Here is a 17591-nt window from a genome sequence, read left to right on the forward strand (position 1 = left end):
CATGCGGGCACAGTGGTAGTGCGAGCTGGCACCCCATCCAGAGATCGTTCTTGCCTCCCGCAAGATGCTTGCTGCGCCGTGCGCGACCCAGGATAAAATAATTTATTGCAGCGGTAGTGTCTCTTTCAAATGTATTAGTCCCCAATTCCTGTCCTTTCTTTTCTTTCTCCAAGTAACCAATCGCCACACAATCAGCTCTTTAATAAATGTGAAGCCATCAGTAAGCTTAGAACGCTGATTCGTCAAAACTTTTAAGGAACATTGGAATATCTTTGTAGTACATATTTAATTATTCCATTCATCTATCCATCCAGGATTGCGCCAGTCCCAGCAAGCATACTGCATGAGGCAGGAACAATCCCTGAACGGAGTGCCAGTTCATCGCTACCACTGTCCACCCTGTCCACACGTTTAATTATTAACAGTATGCAGTACATTATTTAAATGAAGTTAAGAATTTATCTGTATAATGTAATATATATACTTTACTGGATTTCATCTTATAAAAGACTAGGGGGTTTCGCCCCCTGCTCGCTTCACTCGCCAACCCCCGTATTTGGTTTTCCGGATACACACTTTTAAGATTGTTTTTTCTTTGAATTGTTGCTATTTCATTAGGTTCACTTTTATTTCAGAACTTCTGTAAAAACAATATTTGTAATCTTGTAATCTAATATGCTGAACCTTTTTAATGAGGTCAGGATAAGTTTCTCGGTTTGGAATTTCAGCATAGACAAAACGATCTACATCATCAGCATTTAATAATTTTTTTTTACAAAGTAACAAAGTAAGTAGTGTTCTGCATTGGACTCCTGTCTGTAAAGTTATGCTATTTTCCTCTCACAGTTCCAAAAGTACATGGGGTTACCAAGGTGATACCCCAGCTTTTGTCTAGGTTTTTGTACAAGGGCTAGACAGAACGTTTTTGACTCCTGGGGTAAATTTAGGTTTTTAAATAAGCAGACAGATAAATATGTAGACATTAACAAAGTAACTAATAAATGCATGTGCGGTAAACTCCGTTTTTGAAATTCTCAAGATTCTTTATTTGTCATATGCATAGTTATACAGGACAACACGCAGTGAAATGCATTCTGATTCACTTCAAAAACTGTGCAAAGTTAGAAGAATATCAGATTAACAAAAAGTCATAGATCGAAAGATAACAGTAGAACATAATAAATAAGTAAAATTATGTGAATAAAGTAGAATTAAGTGTTAAGGTGCAATAGTGTAGTAATTATTGTGCAAAACCAAAGTTACACTGGTGCATAGTTAAATGAGGCAGTTTGTTTGTTTGCACTACCGCGATCTTTACTTTTTTGTATTTTCTAATTTTCCTACTTTCATATCCTTTAACTTTCTCCACATGTGTATAGTGCCAACGCTTTTTTTTTTTTTTTTTGAGCCTTTCTAATTTCCCTGGTTTCATAGTCTCTAACCTGCTCTGCATGTGTTTAGCGCCAACGTTTGTAAACATCTCTATGAAGTTCTACTTTGTCATTTTACTCACTGTCATTTAATTCTGAGCCGGATTGGACGTGCTTTTTTTTTCAATTCCACTTGTTCCGGGCTGATCATTACTTTCCTTATTTTCTGAATTTGCACCTCGATTATTCTTTTTTGCTCTTTTTTCTGTCCAACGCATTTGAGTCTCTTTTCTCAGCACATTTCTTTCTTCTTCATTTAATTGTCGACGTTTCATTTCTACCCTATTCATTTAATTTCTGCCCTATTCATTTCTACCGTATTGACCTTATACACTTTATATGCACTGAGAGCCCTGGAGCTGTGTGTGCTGCATGACTGCCTTTACACTACTGATTTGTTTTTTTTTTGATATTGCTTGTAAGTAGGGTGTGTCTTGCAAGACTCTCGTTCTATGTTCCCGTGAGATGCACCGTGGCAGGTCTCTTTCGTCTCGTGGGTCTTTAAATTATCTTCCGAGAAAAATCATGTATCGTAGACTATCAGGACAGGGGACAGGATTTCTTTTTATAATAGATAGATATCAAGAGTTCCAAGAAGATAGCACTTGGAAATCTAAATCGACTTAGAAGCTAATCGTCATCATCTGTAAATATGTACTCTCTTCTATTGAATTGAATTCCTTTATTGTTGTTGTATGGTACAATGAGATTCAATATCCAAATCCTCCATAAACTTATTTTCATTTAAAATGGTAAAATAACAACAACAATAATAACAATACAGTAAAAAACATGCAATATGAAATCATAAGTGGCTCAGGTTGTGCAATATTGCAACTGTAATGCAAGTTTACAATGAGGTAATTGTATTTATAAGTACAAACAGTTCTACCGGGTGCTCTTGATGGACTGATTGAGTGCGTTTATAGCTCTTGGGATGAAACGGTTTCTGAACTGCAAGGTCTGTACAGGAAAGGCTCTGAAGCATTTGCCGAATGGGAGAAGTTCAAATAGACTGTGCGTATGGCTGAGGCAGCGTGTGCTAGATGCTCCATCCCAATAATTCTCTCCACTCTTGACATAATCTGCCGTAGAGCTTTCCAATCAGCTGCTGTACAACTGTGATTCCACACTCAGATACAGTGGGTTAAAATACTCTGAGTGGTGCACTGAGAGTAACAACGCTAAAGCAGCTATGGTATTTGGAATAGTTTGGTCATTCCGTGGACCATTATATCGTTACAGGTTGTTTACAATCAGATGCCTTAAACTAATAAACGATATGCAGTTACTTTCAGTGTATTTGATAAAGCCGCACAGGGTTGTGAATCTATAAAATAAAATAAAAGGGAAACCACACAGGAATAGTAGCATTGCTTTGATGCTGGGTGCCGCCAATTTGCAAAACTGAGCCGAAAACTTGCATACGCAATGGTTTGAGCAAGTGTGAGAGTGTGCGTGGGTGTTATGGTGTATAAAATCTGTACATTTTGGTTTCCATTATATTTTGTTCGAGACAAGACAACAGATGAACTAAGACAGATCAAAGCAGGTTTTCTTACACCTCACTTTCAAACAGCTGTTTCCTACATTGAAAGGAAGACATTTGTGGTGGTTCAATTACTTTATAACCTGGGAAAGGATGCTGTGCTGACACCCCAGGCTATTGATTACTTTATGGATGGACATTTGGGATAAGAATGTTGTTTACAGCCTGGGAAAAGGGAAACTGAGGCAATATCAAAGAACTTTATTATCTGGGAAAGAGTTTGAGCAAAATTCATCAATCACATTGACAGCCAGCCAATCAGGTGCATGGAACATTCATATGCTGTGAAACCATGGCATGGAACTTTATAATAAATATGCCTCAGTTTTGGAAGAGGAGAGAAGAGGAGGAGGAAGGAGAAGAAGCAAAGAGAAGGAGGAGAAGAAGAGGAACAGATGAAGACGACATTGGTCGTCAGAAAGGCATCATGAACATCTATTGCTAAATCAAACGCCTCCCTGGGACATTCATCTTTGTCATTTCAATTTTTTCGTAAGCTTTTCCTAAAGACTATATATGTTCAGACTTTTCTATCATTACCTATTTTCTATTATTCTTTGTTCCAGTGGTATTATTATTATTCTTGTAATAAATACCATGCTGCTTTTAACTTTCTATGCTTTGTCTTAATGTCTAGAGTGATTGAATTAATAAGTTAGATTTCTTTGAGCACCTGGTGTAGCCAGATTTTTGCCATTATTTCTGTGCTGCGAGGTTTATAAGGCTGAGAGTGAGGGCGCCGCTCGAAAGAAGGGACAGTACGATAAAAAGAAGGTATTCTTGGCTGATAAATGGCCTATAGTCAAGAGTGCTGAGTCTTTGTATGTTTAAATGTATTCCTGTAGACCAAAAGTAATATTTAGGTCTGAGATATCGCTAAAACATCATATGTTGTTCATGCCGATAATAAGTAAGTCTCTTGAAGTGCTGACTGGCAGGCTGATGTGTGATTTAAAGTGCTAAGGGTTAATCAGCGTGTGTGTGTCATTCATGGGGCACTGTTGTGGTTAGGGTCTGTGTGTGTGTGTGTTTATCTATGTGTGTGTATGTTCATTTTAAAGTGCAACAGTAGACCAACCGATAACGAACCTGACGAGAACATTTACCCTTGAGAGAACAGGTAAAGGGTAAGTAGAGGGAAATACTACGATAATACAGTGGGTTTATGCCAAGTTTAGTGTTTATACATCGCGATGTGAGTGTGGAAACGGGCATACGCAACATTTTTGTGCGTACACACCGTTTACACATGAGGCCCCAGGAGTTCACCGTAAGAGCTGGAGGTATGGCCAAAAATCAGTATCACAGGTGAAATGATGGGAAAATGTCTTTAAGCCTATAACATATTTTTAAATAAATGACAAACATTTATGATTTAATGGTGCACTCGGGCACAGTTTCTTTCATACTCGCTCACACCACCAAGATGCAGCTTTTCTTGTGCTCTCTCCCATGCTCTCTCCCTGTGTCAAAATACTAAATTTAAACATGTACATTGTCAGTCCTACTTAATACAAAACAGAGTCACTTTGACAGAGAAAGCATCAACGAACCAGTCAAGTTGAAGTGCGCATCACTCCAGGGCAGGGGTTCCCAAGTTCAGTCCTAGGGGACCGCTATGGCTGCAGGTGTTCATTTCAACCAGTTTCGTAAATCAATGGTTCATTTATTACATCTCTAATTGATCGAAATGTGTGCTAATAGACTTTAACATGTAAACAAAAGTCAGAAATTTGCATTTTTGGCTATATATTTAAATGTTTTTTTGTCATATTCATTTTAAATTACTTTTCCCTGTGGCATTTACTCTTTGAATTCTATCCAAATACTGACAATTAATGGTGCAGACATGGGTGCAAATGACACTGAATACTAAAGGGAAGCAGCTACTTCAGAATAAAATTCACTTATGAGCTAGTAAATAAGGAAAGTCTTAAATGATCAGAACTTAAAAAAATTTTTAAAAGGCAAGTAAAAGAACAGTAATTAACGTCACACATATAAATGCTGCATTCCCCTAAAAATTTAGCAAACCCATTTTGTCATTTCTGTTTTGGCAGAAACTGGGAAGTAATCAGCTTATTTAATAAAGGCAGAAGGTAATTGGGATGAACACATGCAGTTGAGGTGGTCTGCAGGACTGAACTTGAGGAACAATTATTTAAAACTTATTTTACTAATTAGCATAAAAACGAATATAACATTAAAGTAGTGGCTCTGCTTTAATATTCTGTGTTATCTGCACTGATCATCACTAATTGTCAGTATCTGGATAAAATTTAGGGTGCAAACTCCACAGAAAAAAGGTAAACTGAAATAGCAATAGTACAAGAAAGATAAGTGTTTAAGACTATGACCAAGAAAACTCTTTTTTGAATTTCTTCTAAATGTAAATATCATATTGGAGCCCTTTCCTAAGTGCAGAATAAGAAAAGAAAAAAGAACAGCTAAACAATTAGATGAGAAATAAGAATGACCCGCTGATTTGTGAAACTGGTTGAAATGAATACTCGCAACCACAGTGGCACCCTAAGACTTAACCTGGGAACTTCTTTTCTAGGGAATGTTTTTAAAGGGGAAGGCTCACTAGTTACTCAAAGCCCACATACAAGTCTATGCACAAAAACATTACCTATACAATACTAATTCATTGACATGAAATCACATTTCCTGTGTTTTTTCCATGCACCAGTTTGCACGTTTTTTGATAGAACATGTTATACGTTTAAATGTGTTACGCAAGTTCTTCAGAAATTTTTAGCTTACTGATTACATTCTGTTCACATCAGCTGGTTTATTGTTCACTTCTAGTTTCTACTGGTAAACTTTGCATGGGATGATAAACCAGACGTGTGCGGGGTGGATAGCAAGGCCTGACACTGTAATGTTTTGTTCCCCCAGTTACAGTTTAGGAGTCATAAGGCAACTTCTGGGGGGGGGGGGGGGCCCTAATTCTCTTAAGCACCACTGGATAAGCAGCCACTTACTGTGAGGGTGTGAAATGGATGGGGGGCAAGAACCTGTTGATGAGAGATAAGGGTGGTTGTTATTTAAGGGAGAGCACTTAGCTGCTTTGATCATTTTAGACCTTGTGTTTTTACTTGGAGATTTTGTATTGTCCACAGTTGTTATTTTCAGGGATCTGGACCATCTGAAGGCATGTTGTGACCATATGTTTGTCTTGGGTGTTTGTTTTTTTTATGTTAAGATAGTTGAAGGTTTTTTACGTTAAGGTAGTTGAAGGTTGTATACCCATATCCCTATAATCAAGTTTCATCGGGTATCATATAAATGGCTGTGCATTCAGATTTGATGGCGCACGCTCACTTTATATGTATACAGAGTGATCCTTTTATTTGTTTTACACTTTATGAAATTGTTTAATTTGAAGTGTAGCAAAAGGTAATCAGTACAAACTGTACACCACTGCAGTGTGGCAGAGTAGCTCCTGGACTGTTTGTTTGGCTCCTGCTTGCATGTGCTGTTTGCTTGTGGCCATGCCCATCTGTTGTGTTGCCTGGCAACACCAATCATGATGTAGTTAGGGGCACGGGAAATAAAAAGGGGAGTCTGGCATTTCTCCACATCTTGATTATTGCAATTCTTGTTTATTGGAAGGTGGTTGTTTTGGTTTTTTTTTCCTTTATTCTTTTCATGTTTTCATGTCCTTGAAGTTTTTGTTTGTTGTCTGGAATTTTTCAACTCTTTGTAATATGGGTGCTTCTGGTTTGTTTGCCAGTCTTATTATGTAACAAATTCTTATCTAACTTAAAATTTGGAGTCACTGCATTTCCAGCTGCACCTACAATAAAATATTAGCTCGGACCAAACCAACACAAACTACATTTTCCCATTTTTACAACATTTATTTCTATAGCACATTTTCATATACCGTACTAGGGGGATCTGCCCCCTGCTTGCTTTGCTCACCCACCGCCGGGCTTGGTTTACTGGATAAACAATTTAAAAAGATTGCTATTTTCATGGGATTGTTACTTATGCATTATTTTCACTTTTACTTTAAAACTTTTGTAAAAACAATATTTTTCCTTATATTTCCTGTCCCGGGCATGGTTAAATCTATATCTCGCGGGACGTCTAACGCTGCTCGCGTTGTGAAGGTGGGTTGCTGAACGCACACTAAGGAGAAGCGGTTGGATCTAATGCTGGCTTGTTGTTGCTGCTGCTGGTGAGCTGTGTTTTCTGCTTGACACGCTTTGCGTCGATCATTTAAAAGCCTGTACAGCAGCCGTACCCTTTTGCCACTTTGCATCTCTGCCCCTCGTGTTGTGAAGGGGGGTGGGGGGTGCTGAACACACGCTAAGAAGATGTGCTTGGATCATCTGCTGGCTTACTGCAGCTGCTGCTGGCAAGCTGTGTGTTCTGCTTGTTGTTGTTTTAAGAGCTGGGAGCACATGAAGTGTGTCTGCAAAAAGCATTCCAACAACTGCTAGGTTAGATGTCCGTGAACTTGTTTTAAATTGTTTGTAAGTAGGGCGTGACATGCAAAAGTCACCGTCTCACGGGTTTTGCTTCCTAAGGTTGTAATGTCTAGTCTCGCGTGTCATCAAAGTGTCTGAACACATGGCAAGGAGATGCGGATGGGTCAGCTGCTGGCTTTGTTCTCCTGCTGCCGAGGTACGTGTTCTGCTTGTCATGCTACGTGTCGATCATTTAAATGCCTGTACAGCAGCTGTCCTTCTGTCTCACTATCTTATCTTGTGTGACGTTAAAGTGTCTCTCGCGGGACGTCAAATTGTCTTTCAAGAAGATCATGTCTCGTCTCCCTGCCAAGATTTTTTTCATAATAGAGAGATGTAGTTCAAAGTGCTTTACAAAATATCAATGAAATTCTTACAAGGAAACAAAAACAAATTAAATTAGGTAAGAATAATAAGTAATAGTTGAGAATAAAATTGAACAAGTAACAAAAATTAAACCAATATGGGCGTACATAACATAGATATATGATTAGTAGAAAAGTAAAGTCCTTATATATAATATTGCATTCTAAATCTCTAAAGAAGAGTTCTATGATAAGGTCAGTTGGCTGGAAGGACAAAAAAAAAACCAAAACAAAGCAAAATCTGCATAGGTTCCAAGGCCAAAAGACCACCTAGTCCCCTCTGGTCATTTTACCTAACATAAGTGTTCTTATGTCTTTCCTCGTTGTTTCCAGGATTTTTCCCAGAGGATGTGACACAGTCTCATGGAGAGCTGGGGCACCCCTCTTCATTCAAGCATCATGGGTGGCTGCATGGTGCAACAATCATGTGGTGGTGGTGGAAAACACCACCACAGTGAAACCTGAAAAGAAAGCAGATAAAAGTAGAAATTAATATTGACTCTATGCATGTATATAGTCTATCAGGAGTACAACTGAAATGTAGCTACAAAAAAAAAAAAATTTTAAAAGTGGGTTTTTAGGAGTTTCTTAAAATGATCCTCAGTATTAGCCTGGAGAGTATCTATTGGAAAAGTATTCCAGATTTTGGTGCATAATAGCAAAGGCCATCTCAACACTTCTTTTATGCTTAACTCTTAGGACAATGGACAGACCACCATTAGAAGATCTAATGTTATGATGTGGAATGTAGGGAATAGTCACTCCAAAATATAGGAAGGAGCAAGATTATGTAAGTGTTGTATACTATTACAAGTAGTAAAAACTCAATTCTAGAGAACACAGATAACCAATGTAACAATGCCAAGATTGGGGAGATGTGCTCAAATTTTCCAATTTTTACATCTTTCTCAACCTAATTGAATGGTGAATAAATGAGATCAGACAAAGGTAAAATGTAAGAGGCGTTCTTGAATGATTGTCAACCCTGAATTGTTAAAGTTTAAGCAAAATAAGGGTTTATTGACAGCAGTTGAGGTTTCCAAAGAGTATGTAACAGAAGGATGGAGAAAAGTACAACAAAAAATAATAAACTCTGTGAGCCTACCTACACACATACCTTCCTGTGTGTTTGTCTCACTTCAGACCACAGGCCACTTATTTTTCTTCCTTACCAGGTAAGCTCTTGTCTGTTTTTCACTCCCAATTCCAGCCATACCTGGCTGAGGGGTTGGAGGTTCCTTTAAAGGTCGATCCAGGAAGACTTCCAACCAGGAAGTACTTTAACATCACATAAAACTTCTTGAAAGGAATGTGACTGTCTTTTAAAAGCCTGGAACTCAGAAGAGTATCTGGAGTAAATGCCACCCTTCTGTAATTTCCAACCAGCCCAGTGGACAACCCCTGTCTTTGAGATCTCCTGTGGCAGCCTTTAACGCCCTGTTCAGGGCTTGAGCTTCTACAGCTCTCAGATGGCTCCTCAGTGTCCCATTCAGGTAATAGTCCTGGGTAGCCCTCTGCCATTCAGACCCTTTTCTGTTGCTTTCCAAGTTGTGCACAGGCAAATCCTGTTTGCTTTAATTATCCTTAAGATGTGTATAGAACTTGATTGGAGTCCACCTGTGGCACATTGACTTGATTGGACAGGCTAGAGCCTACCTTTGTAGCACAGATGCAAGGCAGGACAGCCTACATCACAGTGCCTACCCTCTCCCTTACTTAACCCACACTGAGGCCAGTTTGAAAATTGCTAATTATTCTAACCTGCATGTTTTTGGGAATTAGAAGGAAAACCTCCTCAGACACAAGAAAACCAAAGTAAATTCCACATGGACAATGTCCAGTTGGTGCTATGCTAGAGAGATGGAATATGCAGGCCACACAACTTAAGAATACAGTACCTAAAGATAAAGTGTAACTCAAAAATTATGCACAGTAGATCATTCATCAAATCCAAATACTTAAGACAGAAATCAGAAGAATCTAGTCAGAAGTCATTCATCAAAAAAGTAATAGGAGTCACACACATCAGATTCTTTGAGGACATTTCCACAACCTTGGACAGAGTATGTAACATGATGCCAGTTTCAATACCCTCATGCTAATAATATCACTTGTCTCACTTTACCTTGTAATCTTAACAATAGGCAAAAAAGCTTCCCAATGACCAACTCACAAAATGGTGGCACCCAATAAAAAATAAAATGCTGTTGCATGATATTCAAAACAAAATGATAAATCATTTAGAAACTAAATGGCGACATGAAATGCAAAGTGAAACTGCATATTTTAGAGTGAGTTTAAAAAAAGACGAAACACTTGGACAAAATTTATTGACCCTCAAAAATGGACAAAAATGCACACAATTACAAAAGGCTTGGGATTTGAACCCTGAATGCTAGATCTTGGTGGTGCAACCATGCCATTTACCTCATGCCCCTTTTGTAGTTTGATTTTCTCAGTGAATCTGGATGTGTGCAGCTTGCTCAAGTGAGTGCCTCCAACCCCATTTACATCATATGCTGTGTTCCATGAGCTGTCAGTTTCACTTACACTTCTGTTCTCTGATAGTTTCAGTTTACTAACGTGTGAATGAATGTAAGCGAAGTGGGTGGTTAGAAGAAATCTGCATCTGGTGGGCAAATTCCATTTAACCAGCTTTTTGCTTTCATATGCTGTGTTATCATGATAGTAGTGTATCACCAAAAATGTCATGTACTTTTGGAGGATTCCTGTCCAGTTTTTTGTTCCTTTGCACTGAATACATTTTTGCAGAAAAATTTGCATGCTGAGGGAGCCGTTCTGCTGTGGGCTTAAATGTGTACTGTACTGTACAAGTCAAGTGCTGGATGTGGGCAATGGAGGAATCCTGCTACCATGTGCTGGATGGAAATGGATTGTGAAAATGAATGTACAGAGGCATAGATAGATACATAGAAGCTTTTAAAATAATAAATGTATAAAATAGGTGGATAAATAAATATATACACACACAATATTGTAGCAGGGCTACATAGTAGTAATAGTGTTGTCAATGTTTGTGCTGAGTGCGTTTTGTTTCCATCGTCCCGTTTGCTGTTTATGTGTGCGTCAGTGAATGTCGTCCCCGTAAATACAGGGGGGAACGGATGATGGGAAGAGACCGCAGCCCCAAGATGGAAAGCACCTGTTTTCAATCACAATCAGTTACATCCGGCTCTCAACTATTTAAACATTCAGGAGGGAACAGAGAAAAGAAAAAAAATTCATTTTTTATTCGTTGTTGTTTGTTATATGTTACAGGGGCAAGGGAGGGATTGTTGTGTATGTGTGTGTGTATGTATATATATATATATATAATATATACAGGTGCTGGTCATAAAATTAGAATATCATGACAAAGTTGATTTATTTCAGTAACTCCATTCAAAAAGTGAAACTTGTGTATTAGATTCATTCATTACACACAGACTGATGTATTTCAAATGTTTATTTCTTTTAATGTTGATGATTATAACTGACAACTAATGAAAGTCCCAAATTCAGTATCTCGGAAAATTAGAATATCAATTAAGACCAATGCAAAAAAAGGATTTTTAGAAATGTTGGCCAACTGAAAGGTATGAACATGAAAAGTATGAGCAAGTACAGCACTCAATATTTAGTTGGGGCTCCTTTGGCCTGGATTACTGCAGCAATACGGCGTGGCATGGAGTCGATCAGTCTGTGGCACTGCTCAGGTGTTATGAGAGCCCATGTTGCTCTGATAGTGGCCTTCAGCTCTTCTGAATTGTTGGGTCTGGCGTATTGCATCTTCCTCTTCACAATACCCCATAGATTTTCTATGGGGTTAAGGTTAGGCAAGTTTGCTGGCCAATCAAGAACAGGAATACCATGGTCCTTAAACCAGGTACTGGTAGCTTTGGCACTGTGTGCAGGTGCCAGGTCCTGTTGGAAAATGAAATCTGCATCTCCATAAAGTTCGTCAGCAGCAGGAAGCATGAAGTGCTCTAAACTTCCTGGTAGACGGCTGCGTTGACCTTGGACCTCAGAAAACACAATGGATCAACAACAACAGATGACATGGCATCCCAAACCATCACTGACTGTGGAAACTTTACACTGGACCTCACGCAACGTGGATTCTGTGCCTCTCCTCTCTTCCTCCAGACTCTGGGACCTTGATTTCCAAAGGAAATACAAAATTTACTTTCATCTGAGAACATAACTTTGGACCACTCAGCAGCAGTCCAGTCCTTTTTGTCTTTAGCCCAGGCGAGACGCTTCTGACGCTGTCTCTTGTTCAAGAGTGGCTTGACACAAGGAATGCGACAGCTGAAACCCATGCCTTGCATACGTCTGTGCGTGGTGGTTCTTGAAGCACTGACTCCAGCTGCAGTCCACTCTTTGTGAATCTCCCCCACATTTTTGAATGGGTTTTGTTTCACAATCCTCTCCAGGGTGCGGTTAAAGTAATCCCTCCTCCATTGCGGGGGTTGCATTCCAGAGCCACCCGCAAAGTAAGAAAATCTGCGAAGTAGAAACCATATGTTTATATGGTTTTTTTTATATTGTCATGCTTGGGTCACAGATTTGCGCAGAAACACAGGAGGTTGTAGAGAGACAGGAACATTATTCAAACACTGCAAACAAACATTTGTCTCTTTTTCAAAAGTTTAAACTGTGCTCCATGACAAGACAGAGATGACAGTTCCATCTCACAATTAAAAGAATGCAAACATATCTTCCTCTTCACAGGAGTGCGCGTCAGGAGCACAGAATGTCAGAAAGAGAGAGGAAAGCAAACAAATCAATAGGGCAGTTTGGCTTTTAAGTATGCAAAGCACCGCGGCACAAAGCTGTTGAAGGCGGCAGCTCACACCCCCTCCGTCAGGAGCAGAGAAAGAGAGAGAGATAGAGAGAGACAGAGAAAAACAAACAATCAAAAATCAATACGTGCCCTTCGAGCTTTTAAGTATGCGAAGCACCGTGCAGCATGTCGCTTCATGAAGCAGCTGCACAGAAGGTAGCAACGTGAAGATAATCTTTCAGCATTTTTAGACGAGCGTCCGTATCGTCTAGGTGTGTGAACAGCCCCCCTGCTCAATCCCCCTATGTCAGGATCAGAGAAAGTCAGCGCAAGAGAGAGAGAGAGAGAGAGAAAAGTACGTTGGGTAGCTTCTCAGCCATCTGCCAATAGCGTCCCTTGTATGAAATCAACTGGGCAAACCAACTGAGGAAGTATATACCAGAAATTAAAAGACCCATTGTCCGCAGAAATCCGCGAACCAGCAAAAAATCCGCGATATATATTTAAATATGCTTACATATAAAATCCGCGATAGAGTGAAGCCGCGAAAGGCGATATAGCGAGGGATTACTGTATCCCTATTGCTTGTACACTTTTTTCTACCACATCTTGTCCTTCCCTTCGCCTCTCTATTAATGTGCTTGGACACAGAGCTCTGTGAACAGCCAGCCTCTTTAGCAATGACCTTTTGCGTCTTGTCCTCCTTGTGCAAGGTGTCAATGGTCATCTTTTGGACAACTGTCAAGTCAGCAGTCTTCCCCATGATTGTGTAACCTGCAGAACTAGACTGAGAGACCATTTAAAGGCTTTTGCAGGTGTTTTGAGTTAATTAGCTGATTAGAGTGTGGCACCAGGTGTCTTCAATATTCAACCTTTTCACAATATTCTAATTTTCCGAGATACTGAATTTGGGACTTTCATTAGTTGTCAGTTATAATCATCAACATTAAAAGAAATAAACATTTGAAATACATCAGTCTGTGTGTAATGAATGAATCTAATATACAAGTTTCACTTTTTGAATGGAATTACTGAAATAAATCAACTTTGTCATGATATTCTAATTTTATGACCAGCACCTGTATGTATATGTATATATATTATATATATATATATATATATATATATATATATATATATATATATATATATATATATATGGTGGTGTCACGTTATTGCTTTGGTGGAGGGATATAGATATATTTATTTTTTATCCTATGTATGAAATGTGAAGTAGTGTTTTGTTTGCCATTTGATATAATTAACCACCTGTTTTTACATATCATCTGTTTTGCGTGCTTGTTTAAACCGTCGATTGTGGGGAAAATTTCATTTGTTAGAGGTACGGCTTGATATTTAGATTCATCTCAGTAATTTATCCAGGCCACAGGTCTTGGTAGTGTAGCTGCCGGCTGGGTAAGGGGTCGGCCATTACAATATGGTCTGAACACTCGCCTAAATTACTAAAAGGAAAGAAAATTAAGAAGAAAAAAAATTTCTGAATTGGCTGTCACGGCCAGAGTGAGGCATTATGCATACGAATTGCTGTTGGTATAAAAGAGCCCCAGTAGTGTTTCTTGACACATTTCTGCTCAATAATTTGTTGGCTGAAAGTCCTCAGTATTAGTGTGTCAGAAAGAGGATATGTAGCATTGTTCATCAGTGCTGTTTTCATTCTCTCCTCCAAGGGGTCCAGAGTGTGTCCCATAACTGAACCTGCCCTTTTAATTAGGAAGCAAATAATTTATTGATGGTTACAGAGACTGAAAGCATTCCAAGTGCATTAAAATGTCCTTTCAAATCAGTGCTTTAAATGATTAAGTTTTGGCATTCTATTTTGAATCGTCCCTCCAATGGACTGGCACACTGTCCAGGGATGGTTCTTGCCTTTTACCCAATGCTGTCAGGATAGGCATTGAATCTCCACACTGGATAAGGAGCTTCAAATATGAATGGATGAAGGTTTTAAATCCTTCTTGTGACTTGTGAATTTTAGCATGCCTTGATATTGCTAATTGGATTTAAATTGACAGATTTTCTGTGAAAGAAATCATTGATGAGAATGAGTCCTAAAAATCCCAACCTAGAAAACAGAATGCTTCAGAAAGGGCTTGTCATTATTACCTTTGCCTTGGCTGGAATCTTTCCATTTATAATAAATTACAGAACTATGGAACAAATAATGCTTGGTCGTTAAGGTTCAAGCAAGTGGAACGGATAAGATCCATAGGCTGTAGTATCTTGCCAAAGATATCAGCATCATTTGAAATATGTGCTGCAGGAATTTTTTCTTTATAGTAGAAGCAGTACTATCAATTATACTGTATTTTTTGAGTAACAGCAATTCTTTTTCTATATTGCATGTACTAGACTGATAATATGTAGTCATTATGTGTGAATGTTTCATGTGTTTTATATAAAAAAAATTGCAAAAGGTGAATTTTTGCTTTTAATTTTGATTAAATTATATGTTATAACGTCAAGTCCTCGAAGGACAGACCTGGAAGTGCTCAAAAAAATTAAAATGTGAAAAATTGAGTGTTATTACCTGTATTTTGGGCAATTCATGCCATATACTGTACTTGTGTGGTAAATATGGAGAAAGGCTTGTGCTGGCCATACTTCACCTAACTTCACCTTTCAGCTCACCAGCCAGCATCACTTTTGTTCACCTGCCATCATTTGCAGATATGGCGGTCATGTGTAGTTAGTAGCGATGCTGTATTACTAATTAACAACACAACTTACATTAAAACTTCAATTAAACAAATAAGACCACATAAACGCTTCATCTGTCTTCTAGGCCAGCTTGACACAGAGCAGTGTCTCTTGGAAGTAGGAGCCTTGGGCACAAAGCAGGAGCAGCCCCTGGACAGGGCGAGCACACACACACAGACGGACAGAAACACACTAGGGACAAATTAGCAGCACTAATCCACCTGACCTGCATCTCTTTAACTCTGGGAAGAAACTTAAACAAAAACAGGGAGAAAATGCAAACTCCACATGGAATGTGAACCTCAGTCTCCTTACTCCTTGTACCACTGTACCACCCTAAACATATCAGCTAAGAAATGAATGGTTATGTGGCCTCCTGTCCATGATTATCTCCTGTCTATGACTCCCATCCCAGCAATCCTGAACTGGACTAATATTTTATTAAGAGAAGGGTGATTATGGCGTTTAATTCAACTCCACATTTAATAAGATTGCTTAATTCTGCTCTAAACGTTTACTGTGGACAGACACACAAATTTCCTTAAAGCTGCAAAAAAGAGAAACAAAACACCAAATAAGCTGTCTAACCCCAAAACAGAAAATGGCAGTCATTGTACACAGTAAGAAAAAGCTGAAAAAAGTAACATATATATAATATTTTAAAGGTCATACGAAAGATAATCTCCCCTCAGAGAATCACTAAAGTGTATCAAATCAAAAGTCAACATCAAATATCACAATTTATACAATATTCAAAAAGAAAGTTTGCATTTGAGGGCAAGGTTATATAAATATATGGCGCAATGGTGATGCACTTATTACAGGTCCACACTTATTCATTGTATGTGTGTGGATTGGATGTTCTCCCTGTGCTTGTGTGGATTCTTTTCCATGTAATCTGGTTTTCTCCCACATAAAAAACATTTGTGTGCTCTCTTAATTGGTGACTCTAAAATAGTATGAGTGAGTATGCCCTGCAATGGACTGGCATCTAATGCTGCTGGGATGGAGTTCAGCCCACCAAGATCCACACCTGGAACAAGCAGCTTCAAAAATGGCATAGAAAAATCTAAAATATATAAATGCAATTTCCATAGCTATCATACCAATATTCACCGTCAAACAATAAAACAATGCTAAACAAAAAAAAAACAAGTTTATTATCAAATATGCTTCACAGTGTGGTATGATGGTATTCTACCTCATAGATCCAGCATACTGAGTTTGAGTCTCATGCCACCTGGATACAGACTATGAGGCGTTTGCCTATTCTCCCCATATTTGTGTGGTTCTTCATAAGGGTATTCCGGTTTTCCTTCCCCATTCCCAAAAACATGCATATTAGGCTAATCAACAATTTCAAAATGGGCCCTATTTGCATAAATGGGTCCTGCGGTGGACTGGTGTTTCGTCCATGGTGGTTTACTACCTTTCACAGAGTGCTGCTAAACTATCATTTCAGTTAAGTATGTCTGCAAAGGAATTCATGTTTTTTTCTAGTTGGCATCATAATTATAACTAATAATAATAATTAATAATAGTAATAATAAAATTTAATATGAAATGGTATTGCATAATTCATGATTTCATGATGTCAAAGCTATTTGTAACTTTGTAGTCTGACTTTCTGTACTGGTTGATGGCTTTTTTAATTTAGTTGTCAGTTGTATTGCTCTGAGCTATGTACTTAAAGAAGAGCACTGTAAAATATATTGTCATAATGAATATACATTAATGTGATTATATTTGAAGTGCAACATGTGGAAGAGCGTGATCTACTGTTTATTTTCATCATGGTAGTAGAAAAAAAGAATGGGCATAGTTACCCAAAGGTATGTGCAGGCACATCCAGTGGATTCAAAACGTTTTCAGACCACTTTCTTCACACTTTATTATGTTGTAGACTTAATTTTAAATGCATTAATTTGCCATTTTTTTTCCCATCGGTCTTCTTTCAAAACAGAGCTAACCAGTCAGGTACTTGTACAGTATATACTGTTTCTGTTGACATCAAAGCTTCCCTGAGTACACACATAATAATTATGTTCAGATTTAAAAACCCTGTTGATATTTTAAAACACAACTATTATAACCCTGCTCTTAGGAACAGTGGGTTCACTGCCATATGGTTTAATAATTCTGATCTTAACAACAAAACAATGCAGAAAAAAGGCCACATTCACCAACCATAATAGAGTCTTTGGAATGTTGCTAACTGCCAGTATGTTCACAGCTAATAGCATTGCATAAAACTGCTGATTG

At 38.4% G+C, this 17591-nt stretch overlaps 1 protein-coding gene across 2 annotated transcripts in view; it reads left to right on the forward strand.

Annotated features, from left to right (window-relative positions):
- gprc5ba (G protein-coupled receptor, class C, group 5, member Ba) overlaps positions 1–17591 on the forward strand; it is a 135136-nt gene that overhangs the window by 68962 nt on the left and 48583 nt on the right. The gene's annotated exons all lie outside the window — the stretch shown is intronic.

This window comes from Erpetoichthys calabaricus, chromosome 11 (assembly GCF_900747795.2).
Source record: "Erpetoichthys calabaricus chromosome 11, fErpCal1.3, whole genome shotgun sequence".
NCBI classification, from domain to species: Eukaryota; Metazoa; Chordata; class Cladistia; order Polypteriformes; family Polypteridae; genus Erpetoichthys; species Erpetoichthys calabaricus.